This window comes from Coturnix japonica, chromosome 2 (assembly GCF_001577835.2).
Source record: "Coturnix japonica isolate 7356 chromosome 2, Coturnix japonica 2.1, whole genome shotgun sequence".
In the NCBI taxonomy this organism is placed as follows: domain Eukaryota; kingdom Metazoa; phylum Chordata; class Aves; order Galliformes; family Phasianidae; genus Coturnix; species Coturnix japonica.
In genome coordinates, this window is record NC_029517.1 from 123,535,152 (window position 1) to 123,550,957 (window position 15,806).

Here is a 15,806-nt window from a genome sequence, read left to right on the forward strand (position 1 = left end):
GTAGAAATCAAAAATTGGTTGTAAAAACTGAGAGCAGTGTTAGAACCTGCGCAATCTTTCTAACAACTGGTGGGATAGTCACCACCATTTTTAGTCTAGAGCACTTCCTCTGGAGTACACTACCATGTGTAGTGAGACACAACACATGCAGGAGAAGGGGGTGATTTTAAGAGAATATGCTCCTTCATGGTAATACAAATACAGAATAACTTTCTTTACTAGATCTGAACCGAGACAAACAAGCGTAAACCTCTCAAATCCCACACAAGGAACACACAGAAGGGTAGTCCTGGACAGATTCCCAGTTGCCTACAGCAGTGTTTCTCATTTTTTTTTTCTGGGTGGCAATCCAGACTGTGTGTTTGCTACAAGAGTGAAAATACATTCATGATAGCAGTGATAAGCCTGTATAATTGGAGTATGTATTTGGCTAGAGAAGACAAAATTACTGAAGATAGTGATGTTTTGAACCTATGGGAATTATGTGGGTGTTTTTTGTTGTTTTGATTTTATGCAGACTCTTTAATGTTGTTTTCAGGCTGGGGTAGAATAAAAGTAGGGAAGTGGGATCAGCAGAGCTGGGAGCTGTCTGGCAGAACAACTTGGATTCCATGGGGTACCACATACCACCCCTTGCCACCAATCCTGGCAGTGGGAGGTGAGTCCTGAAGCACAGTGTGCAGACCTGGAGAAGGGGAAATGCACCACACTGATGAAAAAAAACAGCTTTCCTCCACCCTATATTTCCCCTGCTCTTCTGAGGGAGCAGATACAGCTCCCCCAAAGCAACATGTATGTCAGCAGGATACTTTTCATCATTTTTTCATAGAAAATTTGTGTTCAAGTTTATAGATATTGATGGAAATAACTAGGGAGACCTGAGGCTTCAAATCCTGCATATCTTTCCAACAAATGTGTAACATCTGTTGTTTCTTGAAGAGTGTTTCTTTATTTAAAAAAAAAAAATCCTAATTTATTGGGTCTTGGCATACATTCATGCTCTTGTGGGAAATCACGTCCTATAAATAGGAGGCTTGGTCACTATCCACATGGCAGTGGGGGTCCCTCTTGAAAGGCTTCTTGCAGCAACGCTTTCTGCTCCATTGAGTGATCGTATCAATTTTAGGAAGCTTTGGAGGACACAAAACTGTCCAACAGGTGGGTGTCCAGTAGAAGGGAATCTAGGATCATAAAAAGCAAATCTCCTTTCTGTGTTTTCCTCATCCATGGAACTCATAATTTCTCTCCATACATTTTTCCCTGTGTTACCTATGATTGCATTATCACTAGAATTGCCAAGGTGGTGAGATGGGACAGTGGGAATGAGAGGATGACAAGAGAGTGAAAATGAGCTTTTCAGTGGTCTGCAGCCTGGATGAACTGGCAGCCAGTCATTAGTGGTGTATCTCGGTGACTGATATTGGGGCAGTGCTGTTTAGTATCTTCATGAATGATGAAGATGATGACAAAAAGTCCCATCTCAGTGAGTCTATGGGTAAGTAGTTGATAGCTTTGAGGAACTGGCTGCTCTTCAGACGGACCTGGACAGGGTGGAGAAGTGGGTTGACAGGTAGTTATGAAGTTTAACAAATGATCATTCAATGCATATATAAGGGTTCCTTGATACAAGGAAAAGGTTACCCTCCAAAGACAGTCAAATATTAAAACAGTGGCCCAGAAAGGTTGTGGATCTATATCCTTGTAAATACTGAGATCTCAACTAGATGCAGTCCCAAGCATCTTGCTTTACCTCTAGCCCTGAGTTCTGAGTGGGAGGATGGAAAACAGGCCTCCAGAGGAACTCATCTTGCTCTATGATCTTGTGGCTCTGTGTCAGCTGAAGAGAAGATGGGATTGAAAAAGAGCTGTACTAACCACATCAGGTCATGGCAGAGACACTCTCCACTGTCCCTATCATTTTTGTCCTCCTTACTGCTAGCAAATGCTAGAGAATGAGTAAGCAATAGACACAACCAAGTCCATCAACACTGTTTAGTGGCCTGGATCTAATTGACCTCCCACAGACGCCCATTTAAGGTCCCCTTCCACATAATGGAGTGTTATGTAGGTCCCACAAAAACAGGATTTTAAAAAGCTGCAGCACTGGTGGAAAATGTCATGAAAGCCAGCTTAGAGTTATCCCCCCCACTCTCACTCTGCTCTCTATCACATACACACACACTCACCGTCACATATGAAATCACTTTTGTGGAATCTGCCTTTCTGGACTGTAGAATTAATTAACATGGAGATGCATGTTTACTGTCAATAAGACAATGATACTCTATTCATTACAGATGGAACTTTTTAAATCTGCAAGGGCGCCATGGGAAAACAGGAAGGTTGACATTATAAAAGAAATGAAGTGATCAAAGAGTATTCTTTTCAGTGACTTATGTTATTTTGTGACACTCACAATTCAGGACACAGTGTAGCTAGTCAAGTGTGATTAACTTCTTCTGGGATCTGACATCTTATTCTCTTTTGAAGCAAGAACTGGAGTCGGCAATATACAGGGGAGAAAGCTGATCAATGGAAGCGTGCCATTACCTGAAAGAATATGGTCTTTTGATTCTCCTCTGTAAATGAACAAGTGTCTTTTGTTCCCAGAACAGAACAGTGACATAAAGGGCTTTGCACGGAATACTATTCAGTAGAAATTGGCATTATATAACATACTTGTAAGGGAAACAACAATTTGAGTAGGGGTTTCATTTATGCCCAAATCTCTACTAGAAACTCAGCAGGGAGGAAGGGAAGAGCAATAAATGCAAACAATCAGACCCTTGTTAGGTGATACAGGACCTACAGGAGCATGAGAGGCCGTGCTTTTATTCAAATAATGCAGTAAAATAAACAGTGTGCAACAGTGGAAGATGAATGAGAAGTTAATTCTTTTAGCATTTACAATATTTCAATAGCAATACTTTCTGAACAGTGGACCCTATTGATGCTGCAAGTGCTTGCAAACTGTGCCTGCTTCTTGCTCAACAGATCTGACACTATTTGACCGGCTGTGTTCTCTAATTGGACAAGGAAGGTTTCCAAAACTGATGAAAGGCTCTATCTCATCTGTGCTGAAACTGTTTGGAACTCATGCTGGTGTCTGATTTGTTGTTGTTACTGTTGTACTGTTTTGTTGCCTTTTTAAACTATTTTTTTCTATTAGAACCTCTGGGAAGATTTATAATTCTAAGTGGCACAGTAACTAGAGGCCAAAGGTTAATAACTTCAAGTCTAGTACTTCTGTATTTTATCACCAGCTAGTGCATAAGCTTTGTTATCAGAATAACAAAATAAACAGTAGTTTTGTCTGCATTAGAAGGAGTTTGCAATTATGAGTAGGCTATTTAGATATACACCTCCTTTGCCATTACAAACTCTATCTCCGCTAAGAGGATTTGCTGGTACATCTCCATGGTTTAACTCTACTTGCAAACTTCCTCTGTTGCACAGAAGATTGCTGTATATCTTCTTAGCCTGGGAGGGCCCTTAGCTGTGCTAAAATATTTGGAAATTAAGGGGCAAAACAAACAAACAAACAAACAAAAACAACAAAAAAGAAACTCAGTTTCAAGTGAGACAGGTTATTGTTACCAGCATAATTAAAGGGTTTTCTATACATAGGTATGCTGTTCAGCATTATGAACTCTCCATACTCTGAAACAACATAGCTATGCCAGCAATAATTTCGACTTTAAACAAAGCAAACCCTTGTCCTGGACTCTGGGATAAGTTTAACAGCATCTGTTTGGCTTAAAGGCCAATTCTTGCACCAGCTGGCTACAAAAATAGATTTACATTAATGCTGCTGTTCCTGCGCATTTGCCTGTTACTGTCTGTACACAAAGCTGCCTGATTTTCTCAGTGTCTTGTGCTAGAAATGGGCCCCGTCCCTGGCCATAGGGACAGCAGACTGCTGGAAACAGGCCCAGGTGCTGAGTCCTCTGTGCTGTTGAACCAAACGCATCTGCAAAAAGTCTATGTCACAGCTAGTTTGGGATCTAAAAATTGCCATCCAGAGCTTCATCCTCTTCCCTCATCCCTTCCTTCCGATGCAGCCCAGCCCTCCTTGAATTTCAAACTCTTGCCTCCAATTTCTTAGGTCTCCAGAGGCTTACACAAGCTCCTTGGAATTCAGTCCCATCTGTGGAGCTGTGTTGATGGCTTAACCCTTGAGAGACACAGCAGGAGAAGGCACAAAATCTCAGGAGGGGATTTCTTAACAATTGGAACACTGTTCTTGAATTATATCAAAGAAATAAAAAACCCACCAACCTAACATTTTTCTTATGTCATTGTCATGTTCTGTAACAATCTCAAAACAATACCTTGTGTGAGGGCTGCTCTAAAAGAAATGCCTTGCATTTTAATATGTTGGCCCACTGTGTCAGAGGCAGATGGTGGTTTAGCAGTAGAGTATGAATCTCGCTACCAATATTCCATTGCGTGTTGTAGCCATGCAACAGGTCTCAGAAGAGGTGCAATCTGACAAAATGGTATCTAACATGGAAGTGTGTATGAAGCAAAGGTGTGGAAAAATTGCACCCATTATCATTCCAATTCTTCCAGCATTCACTGAATGTTTATGGGGACCAAACAGTGTATGTCAGCACAGTGAGGTGTGTTTCAGTCATGGTGACAGCAGTGTGAAAGGCAAGCCACATTCTAGATAGCTGCACAGCTGTCATACTTTGAAGAGTGTCTTGATCAGCTCATCTGAGCAAATCAGTGGATTGCAAACTGAGAAGTGTGTATGGAGCTGAATATTGTCTTCAGTGTGCTGATGTCGATCATGCCAGCACTGGAATAGTGCAAAGTTTACATCAGATCAGTTCACATAGGAACAGAAAGAGCAATGTACGCAAGTTTGTCAGGACATACTGAACCAATAAAAGACTGGATGTGGTAATTTCCTGGGTCACATAATTACCAGTGCTGAGATGTGGTGTCACCACTACGAGTCTGAGTCAAAATGACAGTTCATGAAGTGAATACCTCATCAAAGAAAAAATTCAAGACATGTCCCTCAGCAGGTAAAGTGATGTGCATTCTCTTTTGTTCTGGGAGAAGGGTGAACCTTCTTGATTTCCTGGGGTCCAGAAGAACCATCAGCTCTGACTTCTACATCACAATGCCAACTAAGATGGAGGTCTGAACTTCCAGAGTAAGGCCATTGAAGAAGACAGCCTTTCTCTTACAACATGATAACACCAAGCCCAATACCAGTCTGAAGACCATGGAGCACACTGCCAGTCTGGGATGGGATCCTACCACACCCACCATATATTCTGGACTTAGCATCTTCTCAATTCCATTTGTTTGTGCTGATGAGAGATGGACAGCATAGGTAATATTTTCCTATCTACAACACTGTCAAAACAGCTATGAAACAGTGGGTCAACTCAGCAAGTGTAAATTTTGTGAGTGTGGCATGCAAACTCTTGTTCATCACTGGTGAGAATGCACAGCTAATAGTAGTGACTATGCATAAAAATACTGATATGTAGCTGAGAATTTGCTCTATCAAATAGCGTTATTGTGCTCTTTATATCTGTTGTAGTTTCTGTGAAAATAAATAGGTGGAATTACTTTCAGAGTGACCTACGTATTTTAATCTTCCCTCCTTGAGCAGCATCCATCTGCATAGTCCCTTTGGAAAAGTGCTGCAGCAATAACAGAGTGGGAGCCAAGGCTCCAGGACGGATATCATGTTGCCACAGATTAAAATCTGAAAATTAAGAGGAATACCTGTTCTTTTCCACCTGTCTTGTGACTTTATTGCCATCTTTATTCAGTAATACATTTTATACAGCTTTCGATTTTCAACACGATAGATGGTGGATTCTCACAAGAACCACAGGAATTAGTTACAGAAATACTATTATCTCTGAGCTAGATGGAAAGAAATGATCTTATAGTGAGAGGACAGCTCTACAACCCCAGAAGGTATTGCTTTGATTTGGAGAGGTCTGAGACTGTGGATTTGTATTTTGATTTCCACACTTCAGTTTCTCCATCCTATTAAAACAGGAACCCCTTACTCATCTGCTGCAGAGGGGCATTCTGATGAAGATGGGAAGAACGCGAGGCATTTGCAGTGAAATAAGCAAACGACAAATAAAATGAAAATCTAAGACAGAAAATAAATGGCAGGTGCAGAAAGGCCAAGCAGTGTGGAGAACTGTGAAGCAAACCATTTGAAGAGGCTGGATCAGGAAACCAGAGCTGTCATCTGCCACCCCCAGCTTGTGGCTGAAAACACTGACTCCACACAGCCACTAGAGAACAATACGGTGTTTTTTTCCCCCACGTGTTATTTTCACAGCATTACAGATTATACCCTACCCAGTAATAGAGCCCTCAGCCGCGTGGCTTGTGACATTTTGTAGTTGGGGATACCACAGTTAGCAAAGTGCCATTTAGTGAAGGAATGCTACCAGCTGACCTTTTTGTTGAGACATCTGTCCCAGATTGCTGCATATGCTAGTCAAAAGACAGTCACATGCTTCTTTTCCCTTGTTTTTTTTTCTTCCTTCCCCCCCCCCAGTCTTTTACAGGCCAGAAAACCCTGCAGCTTCTAAGTGACTAAAAACATTGAGTTAAACACTTTGATGAGGTTGATCCTTGAGTTACAAAACCAGAAACTGTCAAGACCCAAACTTTTTCTATGGGTCAAATAGAGAGGAAAGACAGACTGATACAGAAGGGCAGCACAGGTGTTAATGCTGTTCCCCCAAAGCAATGTCCTGAGGGATTATGGAGGCCAGCCCCTGGGCCTCAGAATACTCCCTGTGATGGCAGCCCTGGTGCTTTCTGCAGCAGGTTCTCTGGTTTTGGTGTTGGCTCTAGTCAAAGTCAACCACATCCTCAGACTCCACATGCAGCAGGCATACTGCTGCTTGCAGTACGTTGCAGAATGTGAAACTTTTTCTTCTCTTTTTTAAACTGCCATTTCAAGTCAGTGACCAGTCCGGTTCAGCTGTACTTCCTTTTCTCTCCCTTTAAAAAAGTAGAAGTATTAGGCATGTGTATCACCTGCCATGAGCTGCGGGTGTTAAATATTGCAGTCTTGCCAGAGATTGGGCTGTGACAGTCCTCTGCTGCCCTAGGGCCCACAATGGGAATGGACACGCCGTTTGCTCAGAAATTCAAGCCAGCACTGAGATGATCTCATACATAAAATCAGTGCTATCCGGATTTCATGTCTGAGTCGTCTCTACAGGGACCCAAATCCTGGCATGAACCTTTTGCTGGATTCTAGGCAGGCATCCTAGGCCAGGGGCCTGCTCTGCCTACAGGGGCCTGCTCTGGAGGTCACAGGCAGAAGCTATTCAATCACACCTTTAAGTCGTATTTGTAACCAAAAAATCCCAATTTTGAATAAAAAGAGTACAAATTTTCAGAGGTTTAGTTTTCCAGTCAGGAAAGGAATAAATTTAATGTGTCTCAGGTGTCTGAGGGCAAAACTTGAATCCCAGAAAAAATGGTCAGCAAGCAGCTTCCAGGCTCAAGTGGGAGCAGATAAATTTCCTTAAACAAGCTATTTAAGTACCCTTTGGTATACAACAAACAAAACAGCTGCCTGTTTGCAGAAATGTGCCTGCATTTTCATGTTATTATTATTTTTTTAATTTATTTTTTACTGTCAAATGTTCACTAGAAGGTACTCTACCTTCATTTCCAGGTTATTTTCATCAGGAAAATATATGTTCTCTGTGGTCACTTCAAACATACATCAGACCAGAGATCATTCAAATGATCTTTTAATGCTTCTAAATGAAGATATAATATGACAGCTAAGAAACTCACACGGGAAAGAAATCCATTTTTTCTCCCAAAGGGTGACACACAGCTGAGACTGATTTTTCAAAGGTTTGCTCTGAACTTGTCTGAACTATTTTTTCAGACTAAAGAGTAGAACAACAGTAATAGGAATGAAGTGACATTAATAATGTAACATCAGTTCTTTTCTTCTTTCTCCTTCGCCTCAATATGCAAAGTCTGATAGTTGCCGAAATATATTCAATCCTGAGGGACAAAATGGGGAGCTGGAAAAAAAAGCAAGGATGCTAAATAGCTGACTAGAAATATTGACAGCATCTGTGACTTTCTTAAACTGTTTCACACCTCAGAGTTTTCATTTCCAAAGTGGAGACAAATTATTCACTGCATCAGAGGTATTTGATTCATTGATAAGAAGATATGCAATTAAGCACTCCTGAGCTATAACATCTATAGTTCTTTAATTATGGGGATGGAACATGGCAATCAACTACACAAGTTAATCACTGAAAACTGCTTGTCATTCCTCACTGGGAGCTCAAGCTCACAGAGTGAAAACCTGTGCTCTTTACCCAGGTGGAACTCCAAGTAAGGACAGAGTGGGCTTTGCCATATGGGATTCAGTGGAAGTGAATGGGAGTTTTGCCTCAGTTAAGAAATGAATGCATTTTGCCTTGGTTCAAACCTTTCACTTCCCTACACCACTGTGCTAAGCACATCAGTGAAACCCAGCTGCTGCAGGGCAGTTTTGGAGCATGGCCATCCAAATTATTTGAACAGAGTGACCACTTGGTGTCTGACTGCTGAGTATTAAGTGTGTGTGAGTTCAGTATAAATTCAAGTCTTTGCCTCTGGAATGGCTAAGCACAGCATCAGCCAGTATTGAGGAAGTTTCCCTTTGCCATGTATTCCACACACTTTCTTTTTCATCTGAGACTCTCTTTCTACAATCCTACCCAACGGCTTTGTCAAAATGTGAGCTGCTTTTGTGCTACAGGCAAATATTTACAAAGAACAGGACTGGCAATTGAAATAATTTGTTCCATTTACCTAAACAAGTTTTTGAATCTTAAATTGCCAAGAATAAAAGAGGCTCATGCAATTAAAGAAAAACAAAAAACAGGATAAAATAAGTAGATTGGAACAGCAATAATGACCCTACAATGGTAAAAAAAAAAGACTATAAAATCCCTTAAAGCTTGGATTTTATTTTTTTTCATTAGCATTACCCACCTATGCTTTGTTCACTGATGGCATATTTTTGAATCTGTATTAAGTACTGAAATCAGCTTTTGTGTAGTTTTGTTTTGTTTCTTCCTTTGTGCTCTCTGAGCAGAACATTCCAGTAACAAAGTCTGGGGTAAGTGATATCCCAGTGTCCTTAAAAGAAAGAGGTAAAAGATTTCTTTAAAAAATAGTGGAAGCCCCAAAAACAGACTTACTGAGAAGAGGAGCAAAGTGTTAGTGCTCCTGAGAGGTGACATGCTGATCTGTCAACACTGGAGGGGCCGTGATGTCATTTAGGTTGGTTCTCTGCTGAGGGCCAGGAAGACAGGGTCATGTTTGGGGTAAAGAATGCCAAAGCAGGAGACTGGACTCAGCAGCTGCATCACCTGCACTCTACTTCTTCATGGTGACTACAGCCCAGGCAGCTTTCAATCCTGATTTCACCAGTAATGTTTCTTCACACCACGAATTTGTTGCAGCATCAGCAACCATGAATGGCGTTCTTAGTGGTGAGGGCAGGAGGTGAAGACAGAAACCCAAAGGAGAATGAGTTGAAGCAAGGCTAGAGCTGCTGTGAAGCAAGTGATCTGGGGGACAGATGGAGCAGCAGCACCGAACTGACCCACCAGACCCGAAGGAGAGGACGGGAATGAAAACATAGCTAGAGACAAAGACTGCTCTTGTTCGAAGAGAGGAATAAATCCTGAATTGACACCTTGCTGAAGTTAGGTCTGTGCTTAGCAAGCCTGGTGGGTATCCTGGCTCCTGAGCATGCCTGAACATGGACAGTCCTTGGTGGCCTCAGTGTCAGTGTGTCAACTGAGAAGGTAGAGGGTGGTGGGGAGAGCTGGTGTGGCTGCTTCCACATTTAACCTCACTGAAGGGTCTGACATAATAAATAGTAGTTTTTTTCTCATAACTTCAACAGGTTTGGTGCCAGATTATTTCCCAGCTCCTCAGAAGGCAGAAGAGCTGCTGAAAAAGCAAGACGTTAGGACACACAGCAGTGTTGCTCCAGATAAGGATGTTCTTTCCCTTCTCACTCACACAGAACAGGGCCATCATTATCTAGGTTAAAGCAAACATGACAGACACTGCTATTATCACATCAGCAGATTGTTCAGTTATTATTGTTTGTATTGCAGGAGTGCCTGGAGGCCCAGCCTATGTTGCAACACCTATTTGCTATGTGCAGGACATACTTTCAAGAAACCATTTCTGTCTGGAATAGCTTCTTCTGCACACACTAGGGATCAGTAAGAAGAAAGGGATTGATCATGCTGTACTGGAGCAGAGAAAATGCACAGTTTACCCAAAGTTGTAACTGAGAAAGTCCTCTATACAGCTGTATGGATGGCCTCATTCTCAAGCAATGTGGGGAGACAGCAGAACTGATCAGCTGATGTTTTTGCATGTTGAAAGAAAAGCTTGCATATACCTGAAATAACAACGTGCACTAAACATGGTGATACAAGTGGCAATTCAACTTGTTCAGAAGCCAGCCTGATCATGGGAGACTTAAGAATTTTTGTACATGTCTTTGCTAATGATCCCTTTAATTACTAGCTATAAATCATCTGGTATGAAAACATCACTATTCTCATTTCAAGAAGAAAGATTTTGTAATGCTTTCTCACTGTGTAATGTGTATGGATTTAGGGCTCTGTGGATTAAATTTGGCAATTTCAGGCATGCAAGGTTACTAATCCGTACTTTGTCTACAAAAAGTAGAAAGAAGAAGCAAGGCAGCCGTGTGCCCTGGGGATGGCTGGGGAATTCCACACATGCCTGTCTTCTGTAACTCTTGTTGAGGGTGAAAACATTAACGTCAGTGTTGCAATAGTTACAGGCAGTCCAAAGGGGCACGCTTGAAGCAAAGCATACGTGGTTTCATTAAGTACTTCTCTGTTTTCACCTCACAGCGTTGTGGGTTTTTTTTGTTTTTTTTTTTCCTGACATCTCTGCTCTTCCAGTTTCCTGATATTTTAAAGTACGTATTTGTCACATTTAATTCTGTTTTCCTGTAATAGTTTCATCCGCAGAGACTTCTCTTGGAGAATAGCCCAGAGATTTTTCTGTTTCTTCTTACATTTCTATTTTCTCTGCATCTCCTATTACATCATTTATATGGGTTATATACACATTAATTTTAGCTTTTATGTCAGACTTATAATGCCACAATCAGGTTGTCTAAATGGCTAAGTCCTGAAGAATTTATTTAGTCAGAATTTGTGAGGAATTCTCTGTGATTGCTTCAATAAGTTGAATGCTGCAATATTTCTGGTAGGTATGCCAAAATAATATAGGTATAAGAATAGAGCATCAGTAAAAATCATTTCAGCAGCCAGTAAAGTGAATCACATTGTGCGGCTTTAACAAGGTCAATGACGAACTGGAAGGAAGCAAGGAATCTTGATTTTGGCTTCAGTTTTCAACTCTTGACCACACTCCTTTGCTGTATAATTATACCATTTACTGTTAAATTTCATTTAATACTGAATAAATTACTGAATTTAATACATTCTGTAACTATTTTCCTGCATCCCATTAATAGATCCTGCAATCTTGTATCAAATACATAACAGGTATAAGATCCTTTTCATAGTTCAGTTTCCTTTCCTTTCAGAATCCACCAGATTTCTCATATTTGTACGTACGTTTGTCTTTCTGTCAGCTGTTCTGCTCCTCATCCATCACCTGTGGTTTGCAGAGCCCTCAGTCCCACGTGATGCTCCATGCTTGGGATTTGGGTAGCAAAGCACAGGAAGAGGCAAACACAAGAAAATTATCTAAGATACTCTGCAACTGTAACTGCTGTGCATTTGAAGATGTTGCTATTGATGAGATCCTGAAGAGCCTTAAGGTAAACATTCACCCGTCAGTGCTGGGAGCATTTTTCTTAGTGATATTTTTTTCTGAAAAACATTGTTTGTTTGTTTGTTTTTCTCATCTCTCCCCACTTTTCTTCCCCTCCCTTTCCCTTCTGAATCTCTCTCTTGGTGGGGATTATTTGTTTTGCTTAATTCAGCAAGCTAAGATCAGATTAAGGATGCTTATGTTCCTACACCCCAAAAGTAATTGGAATAAAGGGAATTGCAGATTTTATTGTGGAGTCTCTGCCTCCCCCCCTCATTTTATCTGTGTTTAATCTACAAAGTATTTCGTTTTTTTCCTCAGCTTCCTCCCATCCCTTGTTTAACTGGAGCTACTTGTAGCTAACTGTGGAGTTTATCAGATGAGTTTCATCAGCATTCCTGTATAACTGTTTGTTCTACAGAATCACAAAATCCTAAAATAGCTGAGGTTGGCAGGGACCTCTGGGTCCATAAGGCCCACCCTCTTCTCCAGCAGGGACACCCAGAGAAGGACCACGTCCAGGTGAATTTTGAAGATCTCCAAGGAGAAGACCACACAGTCTCTGAGTAACCTGTGCCAGTGCTCATCTGCTGAAAGAATGTAGAATTGCTCCTGGTGTTTGTAGACTTACAGAATCCATATTGTTGGAAGGCCATCTGATGCCCATCTGATTGCCTCTGAGGGCCATCTAGTCCAGCTCCCCTACAACAAACAGGGACATGTACAGCTAGATCAGGTTGCCCAGAACCTTATCCAGCCTCACTTTGAAAGTCTCCAGGGACAGGGCATTGACCACTTCACTGGGCAACCTGTTCCAGTGCCTCACAACCCTCACTGTAAAATATTTTTACCTGTCCCTGTTCTTACTGCCTGCGCATTTTTTTCTTGCTCTTCAGTTTGATGACCAGGTCCCAGTTCAGCCACACCAGTCTCTTGCCTTTCTTTCCTGACTTGCTACACTGAAGAGCTCTTTTGCTCTGAGGAAAGCCTCCTTAAAGATCTGCCAGGTTTGCTCATGAGAACAGTTTCCCAGGGTGTTTTATTGACTAACTCCCAGAAGAGCTGGGAATTAGCTTTCCCAAAGTTTAGCTTTCTAATTTTGCTCTTCACTTGCCTCATATCCCTCCAGATCATGAACTCAACTTGGGGGGAAACTTCGGTTCAAGGGCAACCGAAAAGGACCTGGATTCACCTATTGATCTACATTGATCGAGATTCCCCTCCTTCCCTCCTCTTCTCCAGGCTAAAAAGTTCCGTTTCACTCAGACTTTCCTCACAATAGCTTCTGGGAGGTACTTGCTCTTTCAAAGAGAGAAGTTGAGGAGGATTCTAAATTACAGATTTGCCCACCAGTGCCAATGTCTCCTTAAAATCATATTCCAGAGTAAGCAAATGTCCCACTGCTGGGTTTGAGCAGTTCTGCTGTCTCTTCACACAAATAAAAGCAGCAGAATAAGAGAATAGGGAATAAAATAAAAAGACAGAAGGAGTTTTGCTGGTATGCTGTTTCTTGCTCTCTAAGGAGAGAAATTATGACTTGACAGTTCACATTCAAAGGGAAAAGAGGGCTGTTGCCTGCAGCATCATTACTCTTGGAGACTGGCACATGATCCCTGGAAACTACACACCACTTCCCCATCTGGGAAGGGGACAAGCTGCACAAGAGGGCTAAGTGTTGTGAAGAGCTTGTCTGTCTGGTCCTGCAATTACTTACATAATCCGTGGCTATTTGAAGGCACACTGCTCTCTACATGTTCATTTGATAGTAAAGATCATCGGGCAGGGTAGTTTCCCACTATGTGTCATCTTGGCTATCTTTCTGACTCGTATTTCTTCCGTTGTGTCTGCACCCACTCCATAGTACTACAAGGACAGATATTTGCTTCAGTGCGGCAGGAATGTATTCTAGCCAATGGCTCTTCAGTTATCCAGATGAAGAGCTTCAAATGGATCATAATCAAGTCTTCAGAGGCCAGGGGCTCAATTTCTTAAAGTGAGACTTTAAAGTTAAATACACTGAAATACATTGCTAATAGGGCACTGAAGAATTTTTTGCAATTTTTATGTATTTATTTTTTTCCCCAGTATGATGCAAAATGAGGATCAGGGAACAGTAACCTGGGATAGAGCCCATCAAGTTTTCCAGTTCAGGTGTTGTTCTGCATTAACATGCACAAAATCTGATTCTCTGTTTCTTTAATGCTCGTGCTTATGATTCCCACTACATTTATTGGTGATAAATTATAGTAAAAATAGCCCATGAGCTTATATTTAGTTGCTTCCATTTTGCTGGGCTAACTTTCCTTGTGTCAAATTACTTTGTTTGTCTGTAATGGTTCTGGAGAGGCCTTTCCCTCATGCTTTTCCAGCAATTATACTTCCATAGTTATAACCAGAAAGGGAAGAGTTAAAATCTCCTCTGTATAGAGCAGGATATAAATAAAAGTAATTTGAACATTCACTTCAGTTCTCCTGGAGAAAAGGCAGGAAATAGCAACAAGCTCTCCTTTAGCTGCATGCGGCTTGTTGCCTTTTCTGGTCTTGGGTCACTATATGCCCTGCAAGCATCTTAGAGCACTAATCTCAGCACACTGCATAACTGGGAGTGGAATATGCCACCAGTGAATGTTAACGTTTGGCACCTGGTTAATAGCCATGAAACTGAGACAGAGCTAAAGCAGGAAGAGGAGTAGCATCAATGTTTCTGACTCCTTCATACTCTATCACTAACTTACATTAGCACTTTCATTATGAAATAGGAACACATTTGAAGCACTTAATGCAGTAGGGGACAAACAGTTCTGCATCTGTAAAGGGGAAAAGTAAAGGACGCTTAAAGATGCAGATTGATATTAAGTAATGCTCACAAAAAGTTCTCAAATCTTCTGTCTCATTTTGAACTCTTGATACCTTTGGGTATACCATTATACACTTCTTGAAAATAATTTTTAAAATGAGTGGGCTCAGGCTCCTAGAAAGTCTTCTACTCCTAAACTTCAGGAAGAAAATCATCCTGCAGTAGCCCTGCTGGGTGTAGTAGTTGCCTGCTGCATAGTTGAGAAGAGATTGGTGCTGATAGCACAGGAGAAACAGCGCACATGTACCTGTTCCAGATGCACTTCCTTCATCATTCAAACCCCCAAAGCCACATGAATAGTGCCATTTTCACTTGAGCTGCCTTAAAACAGAGAGAACAACTGACATAAACAGCTGGGTAACCGCAGTAAAGATGCTGGAGCACAGTTAAATTTGCAAGGATTAAGTAAGTTGAATCTTGGTCTCAGAACAATACCTTTCCAACAGGCTGAGCTGCTTTTCCTGTTGTTCAAGTCAGAGTTGGAGTGGTTCTTGACAGGCTTGAGGAATTTAGGGCTCGGAGCCTCCATAGATTGCTTTAGGGAAGGCCTGCTTTTGGGTGCTTGGATATACTGGCCTGATTTCTTTTCTGTAAATCATTGGGTTGGTGTTGCTACAGTTATAGGGAATGATCTTTGGATGCTGATTTCATTTCCTTCACTGACAGCGCCTGACACTCTGACTTGTCTGACTGCCCATGATATAGCCTACAAGTGGGGCTTTATGGTAAAAGGGTGCTGTTTCCCTGCCGCTGAGATTACCAAGTTTCAAATGGCTGATTGCCCCAAGCACTATAGCTTTCATCCAGATCGTTTATCCCTGCAAGAGGCTTAATATATTGGAATTAATTTTGTACAGCTGCTGGAAGATATCAAAGTGCAGCAAGAGGGAGCTGAGCAACCCCAGCCCCCATAATGCCATCAGGAGTGAAGCTGCCATCTGTCTCCCTGACTAGCTGCATTAAGTTTTTTTTTCGCCTGAGAAATCTGGCTTTCTGTTTCAATCTCAGACACTGCTCCTTAAAGATGCTCTCTTTGGCAGCTGGTGGCCAACAACACTGAGATCTGGGGTGACCAGAGCTG